Consider the following 16186-nt stretch of genomic DNA (forward strand, 5'->3'; position numbering starts at 1 on the left):
AGGTGGGAAGATCAGTTGGGAAGCTGTTGCAATAACCAGGAGAGATTATAGTTTAGACCAGGGTAACAGCAGTGGAGGTGTAAGAGGCAGTCAGATTAGGGATCTATTTCAACATTACAGCTGTAGGGTTTGAATGTGGAGTGTTCCAGTATTCAGAGGACAGAAGATGGGTATAGCAAAGGAATTAGCAAGGAGATTGAGAAGGTGCAGTCAGTGAGGGAGGAGAAAAATCAGTAGATACCAAGCATCCCAGATACCAAGTGAAGAAGGTGTTTCCAGAAGGAACCTGTAATTAACTGTATCAGATGCTGCAGAGAACTAGGATGACCCCAAAAACTGACCACTGGACTTAGCAATATGGAGGTTATTTATTTATTTATTTATTTATCTATTTATTTTTTTTTGAGATGGGGTCTTGCTCTGTTGCCCAGGGTGGAGTGCAGTGGCTTGATCTCAGCTCACTGCAACCTCTGCCTCCCAGGTTCAAGTGATTCTCCTGTCTCAGCCTCCCCAGTAGCTAGGATTACAGGTGCCCACCACCACGCCTGGCTAATTTTTGTATGTTTAGCACAGATGGGGTTTCACCATATTGACCAGGCTGGTCTCGAACTCCTGACCTCAAGTGATCCACCTGCCTTGGCCTCCCAAAATGCTGGGATTACAGATGTGATCCATTGTGCCTGGCCAGAGGTTATTATTAACCTTAAGAAGAACAGTTTTGGCTGAGTGGTTGGGGGAAAATGCCTGATTGGCAACAAGTAGAAGAAAAAAGGAGAAGAGGAATGAACACAGTGAGCCTAGATAACCCTTCAGAGCATTGCTTGGCTATAGAGGGAGCAGAGTAATGAGGCAGTAGCTGGAGGGACAGGGGGGTCAAGAGCGACTTCCCTGAACACATACCTTTGTACCTTTCTGAGATGCCTTTCTCCTCATTCACTTGGTGAACTTCCACTTTTTCTTGAGGAGTTGATTTAGGCATGTCTGTACTGACCTTTCTCTACTATCTGCACTGATTAATCAAAAAGGACTTACTGTGTACCTGTTATGAAATAGACTCTAGTCAGTGAACTCATTAATGAACAGTGAGCAAGCCTGATAAGATATCTCCATTCTTAGAGATTATGTTCCAATGGGAAGACAGAGAAGACAGAAATAAACAAATAAATAAAATAACTGATTACTACAGATTATGGTAAGTGTGTGCTGGCCATAAACTGAGTGGTGTGATAGAATGTGACATGTAGTGGTCATGGAAGACCTCTCTAGGGGGTTGACCACTGAACACCTGAAGGATACTGCCATGGAATGAATTATACTGCCATGGAATGAATTTGTCCCTACCAGATTCCTGTGTTGAAGCCCTAATCTCCAATGAGATGGTATTTGGAAGTGGGGTCTTTGGGAGGTGATCAGGTCATGAGGGTGGCAGTCTCATGAACAGGATTAGTGCCTTTATAAGAAGAGACATGGCCGGGCGTGGTGACTCATGCCTGTAATCCCAGCACTTTGGGAGGCCGAGGTGGGCAGATCATGAGGTCAAGAGATTGAGACCAGTTTGGCTAACATGGTGAAACCCTGTCTCCACTAAAAATACAAAAATTAGCTGGGCATGGTGGCGTGCCTGTAGACCCAGCTACTCAGGAGGCTGAGATAGAAGAATCGCTTGAACCTGGGAGGTGGAGGTTGCAGTGAGCCGAGATCACGCCACTGCACTCCAACGTGGTGACACAGCAAGACTCCATCTCAAAAAAAAAAAAAAAAAAAAAAAAAAAAAAAAAAAAAGAAGAAGAGACACGAGACCTGGTGCGGTGGCTCACTCCTATAATCCCAGCACTTTGTAAGGCCGAGGTGGGTGGATCACGAGGTCAGAAGTTCAAGACCAGCCTGGCCAACATGGTGACCCTCATTTCTACCAAAAATACAAAAATTAGCTGGGCGTGGTGGCAGGTGCCTGTAATCCCAGCTACTCAGGAGGCTGAGGCAGGAGAATTGCTTGAACCCAGGAGGTTGAGGTTGCAGTGAGCTGAGATCACTCCATTGCACTCCAGCCTGGGCAACATAGTGAGACCCCGTCTCAAAAACAAATAATTAAATAAATAAGAGACACGAGAAAGATGATTTCTCTCTCTACTACGTGAGGATATAGCAAGAAGGTGTTCACCTGCAAACTAGGAAGAAGACTCTCACCAGGAACTGAATTTGCCAGCCCTGTGACCTTCTACTTCCCAGCCTCTAGAACTGTGAGAAGTAAATCTCTGTTGTTTTTTTTTTTTTCATTTGAGACAGAGTCTCGCTCTGTCTCCCAGGCTGGAGTGCAGTGGCGCGATCTTGGCTCACTGCAAGCTCCGCCTCCTGGGTTCACACCATTCTCCTGCCTCAGCCTCCCGAGTAGCTGGGACTACAGGCGCTGCCACCATGCCCGGCTAATTTTTTGTATTTTTAGTAGAGACAGGGTTTCATTGTGTTGGCCAGGATGGTCTCCATCTCCTGACCTCATGATCCGCCCGCCTCAGCCTCCCAAAGTGCTGGGATTACAGGCGTGAGCCACCGCGCCCGGCCATAAATCTCTGTTGTTTAAGCCACCCTGTCTATGGTTGTGTCAGGCTGTTTTTGCATTGCTATAAAGAAACACCTGAGGCTGGGTAAATTATAAAGAAAACAAGTTTAATTGGGGCATGATTCTGAGATAGTACAGGACATGTGGTGCTGGCATCTGCTTCTGGGGAGGCCTCAGGAAGCTTACAATCATGGTGGAAGGTGAAGGGGAGCAGGCACGTCACATGGTGAGAGCAGGAGCAAGAGAGAGTGCAGGGAGGTGCCACACACTTTTAAACAACCAGGTCTCATGAGAACTTACTATTGTGAGAGTAGCACGAAGAAATTCATGAGTGATCTGTCCCCATGATCCAAACACCTCCCACCAGGACCCACCTCCAACACTGGTAGATTACAATTCAACATGAGATTTGGAGGAGACAAACATCCAAACTATATCAATGGTATTTTTTGTTATAGCAGCCTGAACTGTCTAAGGCAGATATAGAGGAGCCAGCTTAGGAAGGCCAGGGAGTCTTCCAGGCAGAGGGAACCAACTCTTAAGAGCAGAGGCCTTAAGGTCGGAAGAAGTGAAGTGGTAAAAGAAAAGGGTCTCATGTGGCAGGGGTGGCCTGAGCTGGGAGAAGGTGGAGGGAATGAATAAAAGGAGCAAATGACCTAAGGCATAGGAGGCCTAGACAAGGAGTTTGAGTAGTGCTGTCAGTCTCAGGGTTTTGGCAGAGGTTACTGCCCCTGAGCAGATGCATGTCTTTGTTGCATGATGGCAGTGTAGATGGAGAAGGGCATGCATATAGACAATTTTGGAGGGAAACCAGTTGATGGATTGGGTGTAGTGAATGACAGAAAAGAACAAATCAGGGCTGGGCACGGTGGCTCAAGCCCGTAATCCTAGCACTTTGGGAGGCTGAGGTGGGCAGATCACCTGAGTTCAAGAGTTTGAGACTAGCCTAGCCAACCTGGTGAAACCCCATCTTTACTAAAAATACAAAAATTAGCTGGGCTTGGTGGTAGACACCTGCTCAGGTCCAGCTGCTCAGGAGGCTGAGGCATGAGCATTCCTTGACCCCAGGAGGCGGCGGCTACATTGAGCCAAGCTCATGCCACTGTTCTCCAGCCCAGGGAAACTGAGCGAGATTCTGTCTTTAAAAAAAAAAAAAAAAAATCAGGAATTGTCTCTGGCATGAGCAGCCAGGTGGATGTGGTACCATTATCTGGAAGTGAGATATCTAGAAAGAGGTAGCATTTAAGGCATGAGGATAAGAGAAAAAGTGGGAGTGGGGAATAGAGAACTGCTTGGAAAACAAAATAACATCAGGGAAGTCTCCAGATAAAATGTTTCAAGTAGTTGGAAAGTCAACCAGATAAAATGCTGCGGAGACACAGCAAGGGGAGCAGACTGAGAAATCACTAGTCTTAGCACTTACTCTTCCATAGCCCTCAAAGCTTGTCTAACAGTGATTCTTTTCTGCCTTTCTCCTTCATTATTTGATAAATTGCTAGAGGGTTTGGACCTCCTTTTAAATTCACCTTTATCTCTCTGGGCACAACAGGGTGCCTTAGGAACAGGGTAGACTGCACAGTTCCTGACTGAAAATAACACTGGAAAGGAAACACCCCAAGGTGCTATCAGCAGCCGGATGCCAGAAGGAGATGGAAGGGCCTGGACTGCTCCCTAAAGAGCCCGACCCAGAAGCGGTGTGGAACAGGTTCCACTCAATGCCTTATAGGCTGAAAATTGCTCTGTCTTCTCAGAGCTAGAAAGGGTGTTCAGATAAGGCAGGGTGGGACCCTGACTCATGGACACACAATTAGCCGGCTTTTGTCTTTGAATCTGACTGGAAGTGACTCATGAGCTGGAAAAAACCCTTTGGAAACAAATGAGGGGGAAAAAAAGGAGGGTAAGCCACGACTGCATTTTACTCTCAGTTAAAATGCCGATCTGCTGTCCCATAAATGTAGAATACTGTACATTTCCTCAGCCTCCCTCCAACAAAGACCCAGGGGAAATTATTAAGCCTGACAATTCACTCATTTTCTCCAAGATTTTTATTAAATGCAATTTAGAAGGGATAAAGTTTCTTCTCTCTTCTCTTTCTATTCACTTGAATAAGCCTTAATTACCACTAGGGTACAATAAATGGGCTTCTAGAAGTCTGTGGCAATTGGCGATGCTTCCCCTTTAAATTAACCAGTTGAAGTCTCCAGTTTCAACAGCCACCAGAGCACTTCCTGTCCACTCACAAGTTGCTGAGTGCAATCTGAAGAGCATTTATTGAGCACCTCGTTATGGGGCACTGACGTATACTGCGGGGGATAGAAGTATACGTGGGGTTTATAATGGGAGCTGGGGAGCTCTTTACTGTGTATGTTAAACTAGTAAATGCCACGGTGGAATTTTTGGATTACAAGCAACAAAAACAAACTAATTTGAACAATAAGAATTTGTGGCAAAAAATAATGGGTTGCCACAAGGAATCAGGGGCAGGCAGGGCCTTACCAGGGACACAGGAACCTATGCTGCCCATAACATCAGACTCCTGTTGGCCTCAGCTCTCTCTCCCAGCCTGTCTGGCTGTGGCTCAGGCTCTATCTTTGTCTTTTGCTCGATCTTTATCTCTGTTTCTGTCTGTGTCCCTATCATGAGTTCTGCCTTCAGATTGACCTTGCCTCTCCTCTCCTGACCATGGGAAACATGGTCATGTACATTATAATATCTTGCAGTTTTAGCCCTGGGGAGAAACTGACTTTTTCACTTCCAGTTTCAAAATTTTCCAAGAAGGCTTTTGATTGGATTCAAATATGTCAGCTCTTCCCGCTGGGACCAATCCCCTGTGGCAAGGTGGGGGAGGGAAATTTGAGAAAGGCCGTGAATGGTCCAGCTTAAGTCAGAGGTACAGTTTTCACGCCTCCACCCCCGTCCCCACCCCCATCCCCACCCCCGCCCCGTCAACAAAACAGCTCTGCCCTGTAAGCCTGTGGGTGTGGGTGAAGGTGGAAGTGGGTCGGAAGAGGCTGCGGGCTCCAGAGAGCCAGGAGGGTAGGGGGAAGGGCAGAGTTAAGGAAACAATGGGTCTAGCACTTCTACTGACCTTGTTTTCAGAAACAACCACAGGGCCTCTGGCCCGAGTGGAACTTGACTTATGAAGGCGAGAGACCTGACTATTGAAAAAGGACGTCTCTTATGAAATCTGAATTTCACTTAATCCTCAGAACAACTATTGAGGGGATTGTTACTACTCCCATTTTAAGACGCGGGCTGTAGACAGGGTAACCACCGGGTCCACACTCACACAGCGAATATGTGGTGGGGTAGGGCTCAAGTCCAGGCGGTTCCAAAGCCCCCCGTGCTGTTTGCGCCATGCGGTGCCGCCACCAAGCCCACTCTGCGGGGAGAAAAACCACAGGCCTCGGAGGAGGAGCAGCTCCTCGCAGTGGGGTGGGGCAGAGGCCAGCGCGAGGCCTTGTTCGGTGGAGGATTCCACAGGCCTGTAACGGAAAGGACTGGAGCTCTGCAGGCAGGCAGAGCCCGGGGCGCCCAGTCCCCCCAAGCTGCGACAGCCAAGCCGATGGGCACGCACGGCGGGGCCTGAAGGAAAAGTCCAGACCCGGTGGGAAAAGCCACGCCCCGGTTGGAGCGCTTCCTTTCAGATCTCGGCCTTTAACTGCAATTCCATTTTAAGGGCAACCCTGCCCGGTTCACACCTAGCCTTGAAGATGACAGATTGCACTGTGAGCAATTTGCGGGGTGAGAACGGGAGCCTACGACTCTGCACCTGCACCACCAGAGCCATAAATGCAGCAAATCATGGCCCATAAAATGTCACCACTGCTGAGGTGCAATTTTCCAGGGGGTCTTCTGCAGAGGGAGCTCCACCACGGAGAGCGACCCTTGGCTCTGCAGCCTAAGAGGAAGGCCCCTGCAGGGTGGGGGAGGGAACAGGGAGGTCTTTCTCCCCTTCCCCTTCGTGCCACTGCTCCCCGCTTTGTGACCCCACTCTGCCACGTGGTATAAGCTTCCGGGGGGCGGCATTAGTTATTTCTGCCTGAGGAGTTTTTGACCAAACGTAAACATCGGAGAAGCGGGAACCTAAGCCCCGCCTGGGCTGGGCGGCAACGACCCTGACGCCGCGGCGGCAGAGCCGGAGCTCGAAGCAGCAGCGGCAGCTGCGAGCCGCCCCTCCCCCGCCAGGCTGGCGAGCCCATTTTCGCTTGGCCGGTCTCCGCGCTGCCGGATGGATTGCGCCCCACCCCCGCTCCTCTGCTCAGTCATTCAGACTTGGAAAGTCAATAACACGCTGACATCATCAGGGGTTTGTGTATTATTACACGGCTACTTTCCAGAGTACCTGGCATTATCTAAGAGAGGAGCACTCCGGCTGCCCAAGAAAGGGCCTGAACTGGGAGCTTGGCGGCCTCGGGGAGGGGCGGCTGCTCAGAGCCAGGCCTTTTCCTAGTGGGGAGGGCATCCACAGGGCACAAATTAGAAACAGATTATGAGCTTTGCTGCACTAAATGCAGATGCACTTTAGATATCGATACATGCTTCATTTTGGCTTCGGCTGCACTTATAAATCATCCTTAAGTGACCTCTATTTCTACCAAAGACATCCACTTGGTATTTAAGAAGCATTCTTAGTGATCCTCACAAAGGAAAAAAAAGGAGACATCTTCTGTGACAGGAAGCCAAAGGCTGGTTTTCTTTCTTTCTTTTTTGAGACTCTGTGTGTGTGTGTGTGTGTGTGTGTCTGTGTGTGTCTGTGTGTGTATGTGTGCGTGCGCGCCCGCGCGCACGATTCTCTGTTATGTAATCGCCATCACGGGTGATTAGGTCTTCTAGGTCTTTCCCTCCAGGGCTGAACTGGATGGTTTGGTTGCTGTGTTTTTCTTAAGCCTCACACAGGGCAAACAAACACACATGAAAAACATGTCCCAGATTTATGGCGCAAAACTGCTCTCCAAGCAAATTGCCTTAGAAGACTGTCTCAGTTTTGGAGGAAGGAAATAGATGAATTTGTTGCTAATTAAGACTCCTTATCTTACTACTCTGGCATTTCCTTTTTTCTAGAACGAGTTTTTAAAAATAATTTAATGTATTTTAGATGTTCCCTCCCCTCCCCCTTGCTGTAATGGTACTTGAAATAGCTTAAATAACTAATTGTATAGACAACTGTACTTTTGTTCTACACACACACAAACACCCCCCACCCACACACACCCCCCGGCTTAAAAAACGTGAAAGGCTCATACGACATGGTACCTTTTCTGTTTAGCTATGCAGGCTATTTCCTTCTTTACACACACAGGGCTGATGTCATTTAAATTCTCTTAGCATCTTAAATTGCAAAAAATGGCAGCCAGCTGAAAACTGGCTACCTGGAGAATTACAAGGGGAGAGAGCTGTTCTTTGGCCTCATCTTAATCTCTGTGTACCTCAAGCAGGGAGTCATCTCTGACTGATACAAGTCTTTAGAGCTCCCCAGAAGGAAGCAAAGCAGACATGTTTTTCAACAATGTACCAATTTCCCTATGTGTACTTGATCATTTCGGGAGAACTTGTAGTAGATTATGACTGCTTCCCTCCAGATGGTCTGAAGGAAAAACTCTCCCACCAGACTTGCACTTCTAAAATCACTTCCCCAGGCCTGGCCCTCCCACCCCACCCCCATTTCCCCTTTCGGAGGTGCAGGCAGCTGGGGAGGCCTGGAGCACCAGACCTCCAAGATGGTCCAGCATGTGTTGAGTCTGCAGGCTGAAGCTGCTGAAGTGGGGAAGGGTGGGGGCACTCGCTTCCAACTGAGAACTATTTACCTAGGGGGTTTCCTTCAGCTCAGAGAGGAGCATGCAAACCTGCCAGTCTGTCTCTTTGGTTCTCAAGATGAAGCAGCTCGTCAGTCTCTAAGCACTTCCGGTTTTTAGCCCAGCAGATCCTCTGGTCTTTGCCTCAGCCTCTCCCAGACACAACTGGCTAATATAGGGATCCTTGCTAGGGAAGGACATGGGCCACTTTGCTTTGGGTTCTGAGCTTCCGCAGCGGGCAACGGACTTCCTACCCTAGAGTTTCTGCCTAAGCAGGGGAGGACAAAGGCTGGAGGATCAGCTTGGATAGAAGCTGATAGGTAGGAGGCTGGCTACCAGTTGCCAAAGTTCAGCACCCCTAACTAGAGGCTGACAAGGTTCTTTGCCTAGCAAGGAACCTTATATTTGGCAGAGGAGGAGAGAATTCAGTGAAGAGGAGCCATGTTGGGGGGACCGAGGAGCAGGAGCAGGAGTCTCTGCCCTGGAGAAGCTCAGTGTGTTGGAACAGGTAGACACAGAAACGACCGCCTGCGAGCATGCCCTCTGCCCTTCAGTGAGGGCCTCTAAGGGGCGGGTCTTCCTGTGCTGGGGGAGGGAGAAGGAACTCCAGGCTGTTCCTCCCAGAGCTGGCCCTGGAGGAACCTTGGTAATCTGATGGGTTAGGAGTGGTCCTCCCGGAGTGACACTATTTCCCCCATTCCTCTGGGCCTTTACTGCCAAATATTTGTCAGCTGGAAAGAACTGGTTGCATTTTGATTCATAGGCTTGTCTCTTTCAGGCGGTCCATGTGACGATTCTAGACTCGGACATTCAGTTATCAAATACAGCATCCTCCAGTGTACCCCTTGCTTTGATAAAGACCATGGCAATGCTTCTTAAACTATCGCAGGCAAGATTTTTAATCTACTGCCCACTGATATTTTTGTTTCTAAAAAATTAGGGAAATAAATTAAAACAGATGTATAAGATACAAGCCAATTTTTTATTATTAGATTCAGAAAATTACATGACAAAATTACCCTGTCAAACTGTTATGGCTATTTCTAAATGTTATTCTCAGTTGCTATGCACATCTCATTGTGGAATGCAACAAACAGTTGTTGAACCTGGGACTACACTTTGAGTTGCAATGGTGCAGACATTGAACCTGGATTTAGCTCCCATTTGTATTTAGGTTAGCCTGAACAGTTTTTTTTTTCCTTCTAGAAAAATTGGATTAAAAATCCAGAGGATTCACAGGAAAATCCAGCTTTTCCTGAAAAGTAAAAAGCTGCAGGCATGAGCCTTGTCAACAATTGGGTGGGGCTGAATAGCAGCTGCCTCTTTGAAACCCAGCACACAACCTTCTGTTGCCTACAATTCCAGCCTCTCCCTCTTTTCTTACCCATAGGCAGGTTCCCTCATTTAAGCTACCCGCTTGGCTGCAAAAAACATTTGAATCGGTGTATACCTTAGCAGGATATCCACTTGAAATGAGCTGCTTGGGTATTTTTCTAGCCTTCCCACAGGGAAAGACCACTCTGTAAAGGTCAACGGAACCCATCCAGCGTGGTTCCGGGACTGGAGGCTGCAGTGTAGCCCAGAGCTGCTATGAACCACTGGGTGTCCTAGATATTCTCTAGATAAGTGGATCATATACTTCACATCTATACGGGTTAAAATCTTTAGATGCTATTTTGATGAATACAACAATTCATTTAATAATTTATAAGTGTTACTGAATACCTGCTAGTTTTTTTGTTACTTGATTTTTCTTGGTTAATAGGTATAGAAAGTAACACTATGACTGCTTTTATTTTTAAAATGTTCAAGAAGGGATACTTCCTTATGAAAAGGTTAGGGGACTGCTATTCCATAATAGTTGTCAGCATCACACTGTTTTGTGCATGTACCCCCTAAAAGAATCTTGAAAAACAATGTATTCCAGGCTCTTTTTAAAAATGATAGCTACACTTTGGCATCCTAAGTGAAAGTTGTTGCAAAGGAAATAGTATCTAGTATATTGCAAAACGTTGACATTTTAGCAAAACATCACTTTAAAAAATGTATCCAATAGGATCCAAATGCCACAGCAGTCGGATACCCATCATTGTTCACTTAAAAAATTCATGAGCAAGCTCTTCTTTAACACTGGCAGGTTTTATATCATTTTTTTCTCCTCAAATTGATGTAGCCATACTTATATCTCATCAACAAAATAAATATCAATTTTAATTTAAAAAATATGTGTGATTATATGGCTCTAAGAGTAAATTTTTTTTTTCTTTTTTTTTTTTTTGAGACAGTCTTGCTCTGTTGCCCAGGCTGAATGTAGTGGCATGATCTCAGCTCACTGCAACCTTCACCTCCTTGGTTCAAGTAATTCTCCTGCCGCCTCCTGGGTTCTAGTGATTCTCCTGCATCAGCCTCCTGAATAGCTGGGATTACAGGCAGGTGCCACCATGCCCAGCTAATTTTTGTATTTTTAGTAGAGACAGGGTTTTACCATGTTGGCCAAGCTGGTCTTGAACTTCTGACCTCAAGTGATCCACCCGCCTCAGCCTCCCAAAGTGCTGGGATTACAGGTGTGAGGCACTGCGCATGGCTAAAGTGTTAACTTTTATTGATAATATATATCTTAATGAGGAGAATATGGCTTTTCTTCCAATTAGCTTATGTAGCCATGGTTGACTAATATTACCTGTTACTAGACTGACAAGTTCAGCATCAATTCTGTTTCTAATGTGTTGTTCACATACGTGCATGCATGTGCACAGACATACTCAAGAAACTTGATTACATACATAGGTGATATAAGTAGTTTTTAAAATAGCAATATTATCCCCAGATTCTCCAAACTCCTTCTGAATCATTTGCCAAAGATCTCATGGCTTGCCAGAAATCAGTTGTGATTGAACTCTATTTCAGTCTTGTGGAGAGCAAAGAATAAGAAGCCATCTGATGAGCAAAAGTACTTATTTTAAGTCATTGGAATTATTCTTCCTCTATGTTGATTTTTTTTTTTTTTTTTTTTTTTGAGGCAGTGTTTTACTCTGTCACCCAGGCTGGAGTGCTGTGGCACCATCCTGGCTTACGGCAGCCTTGACCTCCCTGGCTCAAGCCATCCTCCCACCTCAGCCTCCCAAGTAGCCGGGACTACAGCTGCATGCCACCATGCCAGGCTAAGTTTTGTATCTTTTTTAGAGATAGAGTTTTGCCATGTTGCCCAGGCTGGTCACAAACTCCTGGACTCAAGCAATCTGCCTGCCTCAGCTTCTGTGAGCCATCATGTCTGGCCATCTCCACACTGATTCTGAGACTTAGTTCTTCCTTTGCCGGCGCTCATGGTTGGGGCCATGCACCACGGTAGGATGTGGAATGGGTCCAAGGTATGCATTTCTTCAGTAAAGTAGAAGGCAGGAGATAAAGAGGTCATCTTGATGTTAAGCTCTTTCTCAGATAGTTACACATATAAGTTGAGGAAATTGATTCCCTCAAAAGTGGCCTTTTCTGTGTACCCCTTGGAAAGTCTTCATGTATCCACAGTTTGAAGATGGATGCCCTAGAAAAAAGTCAGTTGCAGTAAACAGGAAGTCCATGGAGGTCAATGTAGCCAGTGATTGGACTAATAACACATTATGTTTGAATGGTTGGCCCAGTTGTATTTTGTGGCCCATTCTACAGGAGCTGTCTGTTGGGGTTCCGCTTAGGAACTGCAAAGGGGATCTTTGGTGGGAGCCTCTGGCTCCTCGTGCGGCTGCTGGTGGTTGGCGGCTAGACTAGCATTTACCGCACTGGCTTTTCTCATAGCTACGGTTTGGCTCAGGATGTTATTAGCTTGGTTCTTCCTTTTCCACTGAGATAATTGCAGTGAGAATAACCTGGATGTCGTTGTGGTCCTCTTCACCCCACCCTTTCCCTCTACCATAGACTGAGTTGAAGAACTATTCCTATTCCTTCCTAGTATGTCAGCTGTCTCTCTTCACCCTTCATCCCCCATTGCACAAACCACTTTCTCAGGTTATTGTTGTTTGGAAGAAACTAGTTCAAAGCGGGCCAGGCGTGGTGGCTCACACCTGTAATCCCAGCACTTTGGGAGGCCGAGGTGGGCAGATCGCATGAAGTCAGGAGTTCGAGATAAGCTTGGCCAACATGCTGAAACCCTGTCTCTACTAAAAATACAAAAAATTAGCCAGGCGTGGTGGTGCACACCTGTAGTCCCAGTTACATGGGAGGCTGAGGCAGGAGATTCACTTGAACCTGAGAGGTGGAGGTTGCAGTGAGCCGAGATTGTACCACTGGACTCCAGCCTGGGCAGCAGAGCGAGACTCCGTCTCACAATAAACAAAGAAACAAACAAACAAAATAAAATAGTTCAAAGGAAACCACGAACTCTTTTTTTTTTTTGAGACAGAGTCTTGCTCTGTCGCCTAGGCTGGAGTACAGTGGTGTGATCTCAGCTCACTGCAACCTCCGCCTCCTGGGTTCAAACCTTTCTCCTGCCTCAGCCTCTGGTGTAGATGGGACTACAGGCATGTGCCATCATGCCTGGCTAATTTTTGTATTTTTAGTAGAGGCGGGGTTTCCCCATGTTAGCCAGGATGGTCTCGATCTCATGACCTTGTGATCTGCCCATCTTGGTCTCTCAAAGTGCTGGGATTACAGGCGTGAGCCACGGCACACAGGCTACGCCACTAATTTCTAAAGGAGATAGCTGGTAATCCAGCGTGCCCTTTTGTTCTTCTTCTTCTTTTTTTTTTTTTTGAGACGGAGTCTTGCTCTGTCACCCAGGCTGGAGCGCAGTGGCGCGATCTCGGCTCTCTGCAAGCTTCGCCTCCCAGGTTCACGCCATTCTCCTGCCTCAGCCTTCTGAGTATCTGAGACTACAGGCGCCCGCCACCACGCCTGGCTAACTTTTTGTATTTTTAGTAGAGACGGGGTTTCACTGTGTTAGCCAGGACGGTCTCAATCTCCGGACCTCGTGATCTGCCTGCCTCGGCCTCCCAAAGTGCTGGCATTACAGGCGTGAGCCACCGTGCCTGGCCCGCCCTTTTGTTCTTTACTTGTATTTTCTTCTTTGTAGTTCTGGGGCTTTGCAAGAATTTCCAATATGAACTAAAGCAGCCTCTGGAGGGTAAGCCAGTCTTCCCTGCTCCTGGCTATGTAATCTGTTCTCACCAATGAGAGTACTGAGGGCTTTAAGCAGTCATTTCCGACTGGGGGCAGTGGCACAGGCCTGTAATCCCAGCACTTTGGGAGGCTGAGGTGGGCAAATCACCCAAGGTCAGGAGTTAGAGACCAGCCTGACCAACACGGAGAAACCCCATCTCTACTAAAAATACAAAATTAGCCGGGCATGGTGGCGGGCACTTGTAATCCCAGCTACTTGGGAGGCTGAGGCAAGAGAATCACTTGAACCCAGGAGGCGGAGGTTGCAGTGAGCCGAGATCGCGCCATTGTATTCCAGCCTGAAAAAAAAAAGTCAGTTCCATTCTGGAGTCACCTTAGGGATTTGGGTCCATTTTAGGGTGTACCTGAGAAATTCAGTCTAGGACACTTGAAATAATTTTAAATCAAATGTATTCTCTTAGATGGTGATTGGAGAGGATGAGATCACTCTTTGTGTACAAAGAGAAGAGAGACAGAAAACAAAACCCAGGGTCATATTAAACTAATACTTATAAGGATCACCTGCAAAAGAGATTGGGAAGAAATAGCCAGAGAAGAGTAAAAACCAGGACTTTTTTGTTTGCCTTTTTTTTTTTTTTTCAAGGATATTAAGGGTAGTAAGAGAATTCAACAGTGTGAAAACAGCTAACAGATCACAAAATAAACCATTGGATCTGGCCTCAGGGGATGAGTGGCTGTCTTGGCAAAAGCAGTTTCTGGAGAGAAGTAGCAGGTGGGAAAACTATAGTGGGTGAGAAGAAAGTGGCTGGTGTGGCCATGGAGGCAGTGATTGGACATAACCATTTATTTATGTTTGTTTGTTTGTTTGTTTTTCGAGATGGAGTTTTGCTCTTGTTGCCCAGGCTGGAGTGCAATGGTGTGATCTCAGCTCACTGCACCCTCCACCTCCTAGGTTCAAGCGATTCTCCTGCCTCAGCTTCCCAAGTAGCTGGGGTTACAGGCATTCACCACCACGCCCAGCTAATTTTTTTGTATTTTTAGTAGAAACGGGGTATCTTCATGTTGGTCAGACTGGTCTCGAACTCCTGACTTCAGGTGATCCGCCCGCCTCAGCCTCCCAAAGTGCTAGGATTACAGGAGTGAGCTACCGTGCCTGGCCGACACAACCTTTTAATAAAGGTTGCGTTGTGATGGAGGAATATATAGATATATATGAAGACGGGCACTGTGTCGGCATACTAATAATGCTGATGATGGCAAGGAGCCAGTAGAGAGGGAGAGCTTACAGCTGTGAAGAGAACAAGGACAAATAATAGTGGAAAGTGGAAGAAAATGTCAGAAAGGTTGCAATCTAGAGGGGAGTAAAATTTATGATGCATTGAAAGTCTCCCCCACTTCCTTTTACATAAAGATGAGAGAATAGAATGTGGAAACGAATATGTCTCCATCATTGCACTGACAGGGTGGTTTTCTGTTTAATTTGCTCACTTGTTTTGGAGCTGTTGCAGGGGCACTTCACATATTTAGCTCTGTATTTCCACTTTTTTTTTTTTTTTTTTTAGGTGTAGTCTCACTCTGTTGCCCAGGCTGGAGTGCAGTGGCATGATCTCTGCTCACTGCAGCCTTCGCCTCCTGGGTTCATGCGATTCTCCTGTCTCAGCCTCCTGAGTAGCTAGGCTATAGGCATGCACCACCACACCTGATTAATTTTTTTGTAATTTTAATAGAGATGGGGTTTCACCATGTTGGCCAGGCTAGTCTCGAACTCCTGATCTCAGGCGATCTGCCCACCTCAGTCTCCCAAAGTGCTGGAATTACAGGCATGAGCTACCGCGCCTGGCCTGTATTTCCACTTTCCACTTCTTCTTCTTTTTTTTTTTTGTTTGTTTGTTTTGAGACAACGTTTAGCTCTTGCCCGCCAGGCTGGAGTGCGATGGTGCGATCTCGGCTCACTGCAACCTCCGCCTCCCGGGTTCAAGTGATTCTCCCGCCTTGACCTCCCTGAGTAGTTGGGATTACAGGCGCCTGCCACCACGCCTGGCTAATTTTTGTATTTTTAGTAGGGACAGGGTTTCACCATGTTGGCCAGGCTGATCTAGAACTTCTGACCTCAGATGATCTACCAGCCTCAGCCTCCCAAAGTGTTGAGATTACAGGCGTGAGCCACTGTGCACGGCATTTCCACTTCTTAACTTCTGCACTTAGTAGGCATTATGATTAGTGAGTATAATTTTAGTATTTATTTATGCAATCAAAGTTATTTTTTAAAAAACAAAAGGGTAGAGCATTAAGCTCCACTTTTTTTTTTTTTTTGAGACAGAGTCTTGCTCTTGTCGCCCAGGCTAGAGTGCAGTGGCACAATCTTGGCTCACTGCAATCTCTGCCTCCTGAGTTCAAGCAATTCTCCTGCCTCAGCCTCCCAAGTAGCTGGGATTACAGGCACCCACCACCACGCCCAGCTAAATTTTTTGTATTTTTAGTAGAGACGGAGTTACACCGTGTTGGTCAGGCTGGTCTTGAACTCCTGACCTTGTGATCTGTTCACCTCGGCCTCCCAAAGTGCTGGGATTACAGGCGTGAGCCACCACGCCCCGCCTAGGCTGCATTTGTAAAACAGACAACAAAAATAACAACAAAAACAACCCACCATGGGCTGGGCGCGGTGGCTCACGCCTGTAATCCCAGCACTTTGGAAGGCTGAGGCGGGTGGATCATGAGGTCAGGA

This window comes from Macaca nemestrina, chromosome 2, assembly GCF_043159975.1.
Source record: "Macaca nemestrina isolate mMacNem1 chromosome 2, mMacNem.hap1, whole genome shotgun sequence".
Lineage (NCBI taxonomy): Eukaryota > Metazoa > Chordata > Mammalia > Primates > Cercopithecidae > Macaca > Macaca nemestrina.